Source organism: Schistocerca serialis, chromosome 2 (genome assembly GCF_023864345.2).
Source record: "Schistocerca serialis cubense isolate TAMUIC-IGC-003099 chromosome 2, iqSchSeri2.2, whole genome shotgun sequence".
NCBI lineage: Eukaryota > Metazoa > Arthropoda > Insecta > Orthoptera > Acrididae > Schistocerca > Schistocerca serialis.
Genome location: NC_064639.1, coordinates 105,646,929 through 105,653,789, shown reverse-complemented (window position 1 = coordinate 105,653,789; position 6,861 = coordinate 105,646,929).

Sequence of the window (6,861 nt, the reverse complement as noted above, 5' to 3'; positions counted from 1 at the left end):
CTTTTTAAATTTTCTAACCCACCTTCCCGATTAAGGGATCTGACATTCCACGCTCCGATTTGTAGAATGCCAGTTTTCTTTCTCCTGATAACGACGTCCTCTTCAGTAGCCCCCGCCCGGAGATCCGAATGGAGGACTATTTTACCTCCGGAATATTTTACCCAAGAGGACGCCATCATCATTTAATCATACAGTAAAGCTGCATGTCCTCGGGAAAAATTACGGCTGTAGTTTCCCCTTGCTTTCTGCCGTTCGCAGTACCAGCACAGCAAGACCGTTTTGGTTAATGTTACAAGGCCAGATCAGTCAATCATCCAGACTGTTGCCCCTGCAACTACTGAAAAGGCTGCTGTCCCTCTTCAGGAACCACATGTTTGTCTGGCCTCTCAACAGATACCCCTCCTTTGTGGTTGCACCTACGGTACGGCCATCTGTATCGCTGAGGCACGCAAGCCTCCCCACCAACGGCAAGGTCCATGGTTCATGGGCATACATACGAGAATCCATTACATTATTCATGACCATTTGCTGGCAACAGTAACTACCGTAAAATATATAGGAGTAACCATCTGGAGATACCTTAAGTGAAATGGTCACATAAAAGAAATACTAGGAAAAGCAGATGCCAGACTGACTTTCAGAGGACGAATCCTAAGCGAATGTAATTAATTCACGAAAGATGTGGCACACAAAACGCTTCTGCGATTGATTCTTTAGTATTGATTTTGAGTCTAGGACCTCTACCAGGTTCGATTAATAGATGATGATGATGATGCTTAGTTTGTGGGGCGCTCAACTGCGCGGTTATCAGCGCCCGTACAAATTCCCAACCCAGTAGCATGGGGGAAGAAAGTAATACTAGGATATAATGTACCATAGGCTATGAGCTCATTAAAGATGGAGTATGGGTTCGGATTTAGAAGGATGGGGGACGTCAATTGATTCCTATCCAAAGGGACCATCCATGAATTTGCCTTATCCGCTTACCATGGAAAATAGGGTTTGATCCTTATTATGCCCAATGTGAGAGCAGGGTCTTAATGACAGCTTCACCTCGAACAGTTTTTTAGATTGTGTGGCAGTCATAAAGTGAAACGATTACATAGGTTCTGTTCTAGGTTGAACGCATGACAGTCACTGAGTCATTGGTAGGATGCTAGGAAACTGCAGCTTTCATACGAAAGGAATTGTTTACAAGATATGTAACGGTCCCTTTACATAAGCTTTTTTAACTTTTCTTAAGTGTTAATTTAATATTCATAAACGAGGGTAATGAATCTTGAAAGGATGCTGCGTGGTCGGAAAGGGGAGAGAAGTCAGAAAACATTCTTTAATTAATAGTTTTGGTTCAAATGGCTCTGAGCACTATGGGACTTAACATCTGTGGTCATCAGTCCCCTAGAACTTAGAACTACTTAAACCTAACTAACCTAAGGACATCACACACATCCATGCCCGAGGCAGGATTCGAACCTGCGACCGTAGCAGTCGCGCGGGTCCGGACTGAGCGCCTAGAATCGCTAGACCACCGCGGCCGGCAATTAATAGTTTTGTGAAAATCTATTGCATACCTACTAAAAAGAAAGAGCCGCCACCCAGCTTCGCGTTCCGGGGAATGGAGATGTCTGAAAGCGCGGAACAATGGTCTAAGAACAAGATGCAATTCATACACACCCAACCATTGTCTTCTCAAGAATCAATTGTATTCATTCTGCCTCATACGAGGGGCCATCAGTAAGTAATGCAACACATTTTGTTTCTCGACCGGTTTCGGTTGAAAAATTGCTGAATCTGTTGTGGAACACCGTGGATTATTCCCGATTCGGTCATTGTAGTTCCATGAAGTTTCGATAGGTGGCAGCGCTAAACATAGCTTTGAAAGTGCCGACTGTAACGGAGATGCTTTCCAAGCAGAGGGATGTCATTGAGTTTCCTTTAGTGGAAAAACAGAGCATCGCATATATTCATAGACGCCTGCAGCAGCCAATGAATAAAAGCATGGCGCGTCTTTGGCCGAGGCGTCTACCATCATTGCAACAAGGTCGCGCAAATCTGACGCATCTCCCGCGTGTTGGGCCGTCGCACATAGCCGTGACTCCTGCTATACTTGAACGTGCGGACACTCTCATTGGAGGTGAGGGTCGGATCATACTCAAAACATCTCGCTGCACAGCTGGACACATCTTTCGGTAGTGCTGACTCACTCTTCCACCAGTTTGGGTACTGACAGGCGTGTGCCCGCTGGCTTCCTCGCTGCCAAACAGAAGATCATAAAGAGCAGCGGAGGACCATCTATGCGAAACTGCTTGCACGTTACGAGGCAGAACGTGAAAAATTTTTGTCGAACATCGTCACAGGAGATGAGTCATAGGTTCATCTCACCGAAAACAAAAAGGCGATTCGTGGAATGGCGCCACACCACTTCTCCTCCGAAGAAAGAGTTGATAGCCATACCCCATGTCATGGCAACGGTCTACCGGGACACTGAAGGGGTTACTGTGTTTGATGTCCTCCCTCGTGTTGCAACGATAATCTCTGAGGTGTATTATGCCACCCTCAGGATATTAAGGCAACGACTGCAGCGTGTTCGTCGCCATAAAAATACAAACAAACTTCTCCTTCTCCATGATGAAACAAGGCCTCACGCAAGTCTGCGCACTGGAGAAGACCTCAGAACTTCATCGGAGTGTTCTTTCTCATCCACCCTACAGCCCGGATCTCGCACCTTCCAACTTCCATCCGTTTGGGCGAAAGTGGTATGCGCTCCGCGGGAAGCAATACGTGGATGATGGAGTTATTGACGGAGCAAGACGTCGAACGGTGGAGTGGTATCTTGCGGGCATAGAGGGCCTCCCAGTAGGGTGGCGTAAGGCGGTCGCACAGAACGGAGATTATGCTGCAAAATATAGTTTTGTAGCCAAGAGAGAGGGGAATAACATGCTGTATTGGGATTCTAAATAAAACCCACCCACTTTCAGAAAAAAATGCGTCATATTACTTATTGAACGCCATCGTATTCGTGCCAGATCAAGGCCATTCCAGCTATCGCAGAAATTTTTAAAAGCTTTTAGAAGCCTTTTTGCGACGCGGCACAGTGCTTGTATTTCTATTGGGAGAACACATATCGTTTTTAAATTAGTGATAATTTATTTTACAAAATGAACTGACGTGAAAGTGTGCGCTGCTTTCTTTCCAAATAATTCTGCTTAGTTTACAATTTTTATGTTGCGCTCTGAGCTATAAACGTTTATTCCAGTGATCAACAATTTGTATTAAATTGTTTTCTTAGCGGCACAAATAGCGGCAGAACATTCTTGAATGCAGTGAGATGCTAAATCTAGAAGCCCAATTGTGATTTTTACACTGGTGACTTAATTTTCCCCGGGTACCTTTATTTGGGTGCCTTATTGCGGAGGTTCAACGCAGCGAAATTGTAAAACAAGCTCGGGATTGGAGGCTATTAGATATTTTTAGAATAAAAGAAAGGGAATCGTCAGTAATACTTGGACATTCCACACTTGAATTTTTTTCAAGTGTCAGATCCGTTTGCTTGCAATAACAGGGTATGAGATGCACAAATACTTTTCAGCTTCACACGTGTCACTCCCGTAGAAACAGAAAACAGTACGTAGAGTAAAACGATCTCGAACGAGAGAATAAAAGGTATAATTCTTTCCTCGTTCCACCAATAAATGAAAGTGGAAGAAACTTTAATGTCTTTCGTAGAATGTAGTTGTAGATATATCACGGTTTCAGTATTTTTTTCCAGCTCTAATTTTTGGAACACAATAACTGCTGGCGTTACATATAGAATTTTTATGTTTCGCTTCTTAAGAGTGATTGGTGTGGACAACAGAAAGGCACAAACGTTTTCCTTTTCCGCAGCCACCTGCAGCTCTGAGAAGAGGCGCTGGAGAACATTCCAGAGTTCTCAGTGGCAGAGCAGTAGCGCGATCAATACTAATCCTGCCAGTTGCTATCAGCGTTGTGGCTGACGTGAGGGAGTTTCAGACAGTATCCCAACAGCAACCGAATCTTTATACCTACAACTAGTAACAGCCATAATTCTTTTCCGTCATTAACATATATTTGTTATCCAAAATGGACATGGTAAGCACGTGTGTAATTAAATAACTGCGGGGAGTTACTTCTGAAATATTTATTTATTTTTAAACTAGTTTTTGACTCCTGTCTTGTGTCGAAAGGAAAGAAATTCGTTTTCCCACATAACCCACCACTGGAGTTAACACTCGAAGCGTGACATTACAGTGTTGCCTATCTTCTTGTCACAGAGCCAGAACCCAACACCACTCCACAAAAATAAAAATAAATATGTTCTGCTGCCGGCCCTAACTGAAGACGTACATCAAAAGGCCAGAAACATTTTACGCAATACAAAAATATTTCATAAGTGACTGATCGTTGTTATATTCAGTTTATATTCAAGATATATGTGTTTACTTGGATAGCATTTCTGGACTGACAGTGAGCAGAAAATGTAAGGGAAGACAGACAAACATTTACATCGGTAGTCAGGAGCCTCGATTTTTTTTCTTCACGAGAGATCGAAACCATTTTCATCGCCTGTAGTATTGAGATCTTAATGGCATTTGTTTCAGAACTACTACGTTTATATCCGAATATAGAAAACAATGTCAGTACTTCACAAATGTATCAGTGCTGCTGAAAACTCTAACATTTTTTTCTATTAATCTGAAATTCCATTCAGATTTATTCCTTGAAAAGCGAAACAAACTGCGTCGTGTCAAATACAAAAGCGAAATAATTCTTCATACTCTTCCTTTCAATTCTATCGAAACTTTTGTGACAGCGGAATAATGCGTGCGATTTCAGAAAACTTGCCATTTCGTACAACCAATTTCATCAAGAGCTCCATTCCCGCAAATTTGACACAAAGTCCTTTTGATGTACACAGCAATGAACCCCGTCTCTCGATCGTCGTAATGATTTGCTCTTTCGTCGTTAACTAAGTCTTTAAATTCTTTCTGTATGGTGTTGTAATGTCGTTCCACAGAAAATTTGCCGTACCCGCTAATTATGCCACTGTATATCGCATAATAGATATTGATAATTATTATCTTTCTATTCTGAAATTTCTTACATTTTAAAGGTTTGTGATGATAGATCGCTAGACTGCCTCTTTTTGTGCAAACAGCCACTAGATATGTGAACTTTTTTAACACAAACAAATACCAAAGGTTAAAAAGCACTGACACCACGATTCTGCCGAACTGAACCGACCGAAAAATGCCGCACCACAATCCTAAATGAAATGTCGCGCCGTACCGAGTACTTCTGAGAAGGACCGAACAACGCCCGAGACAGGCCGAGCCTATGTAGCTCGCGCATTAGGCTCGCGTGCAGTTTGGCATGCTGTGGCCAACCCCACTCTGGGGGATATAATCGTCAGTGAGTGTCATTATGTGGATGTGACATACTTGAATACATTTGTGGTCTCCTTGCCTCGACGAACTGAGGCCATTGTCACAGCTGGAGGCGGTGTTACACTGTATTACGTGATGACTCCTTGGGTATATAATTTTTTGTTTGGTGTCCTTACGTGAAAATAAATTTTCTTAATGTGGTATTTATGGCATGATACTTCTTCTCACGACTTTCCTATGTGATATCGCTTGTATGTTGCGAAGAGCTTAGTGAAAATTATAAAATGAGGTAATTGCATAATTTTTCTGGGTGTTAACTAAAATTCTGTGTGCATTACTAAATTTTATAGAGGATGTCCAAGGAGGATTGGTCAGTATTCAGGAATATAACATGAACAATCACTGCAAGCCAAAAAATCTAATAAACATGGACTCTAAAATGCATAGTCTGTCGCTAGTGGTCTCGGAGTAGCGTTCTCCCTTCCCAAGCCCAGGGTCCCGGGTTCGATTCCCGGTGGGATCAGGAATTTTCACCTGCCCCGAGATGGCTGGGTGTTGTTGTGTCGTCTTCCTCATCATCATTCATCCTCATTACCGACGGAGGAAGGCAACGGCAAACCACCTCCATTAGGACCTTGCCCAGTACGACAGTGCGGGTCTCCCGACGCTCTGTTAAGAACCACGGGACTTCATTTCCATTTTTCTAAAATGCATATCTTAAGAGCTATGAGCATTTGTTCATCCACTCTATGAAACACATTTCTTCTGCTGAAGAAGTGCTCATGGCTTTTAAGGTATACGTTTTAGAGCACACGTTTAGTCCACTTGTTTGCTTCGATTGATCGTACCAGTCATATTTCTAATATTGACCATTCCTCCTGAGACACCCTGTATACTTTTTACTGGCACACATATTCTAACAGAATTTTGAAGTTTGGTACGAAAACGAGGGTAAAAAGAAGTAAATTTTAAAACAAATTCACCACCAATTTTAGGTTCGAATGGACAGCACTCAGTATTTACTTGGTTTCCTTATGAGTTGCCATGTGGTGCATGCCTTTTTATTAGACGTTATTTCGACAGTTCTCGTTTGCAGCGCGCCAGATTAACTGTGACTGTAAAGAGGAGTGCAGAATGTACTCTTGTAGGTTTTTCGTTGTTGACAGCTGAGAGCGGACAGCGTGGAAGCTGGTGCCGATACACAACGTACACCTCTCAGTGGTGCCAATGCCGTGTCACACAGCTTATCTTAACTGTAAAACGGATGAAATGCCATTAACAGGGTCGCATATCCTCAATTCACGAGGCACCACGCGGTCTTGGGACACTGGTGTATTGTAAATTTACAACACCAGCTAAACAACGAAATAACATTTCTTCAATCTCAATAATTAGAGCAGATGCAGATGTCGTATGCTACCACAAGCCATTTGACTTGAGCAAGAAAAATCCTTAA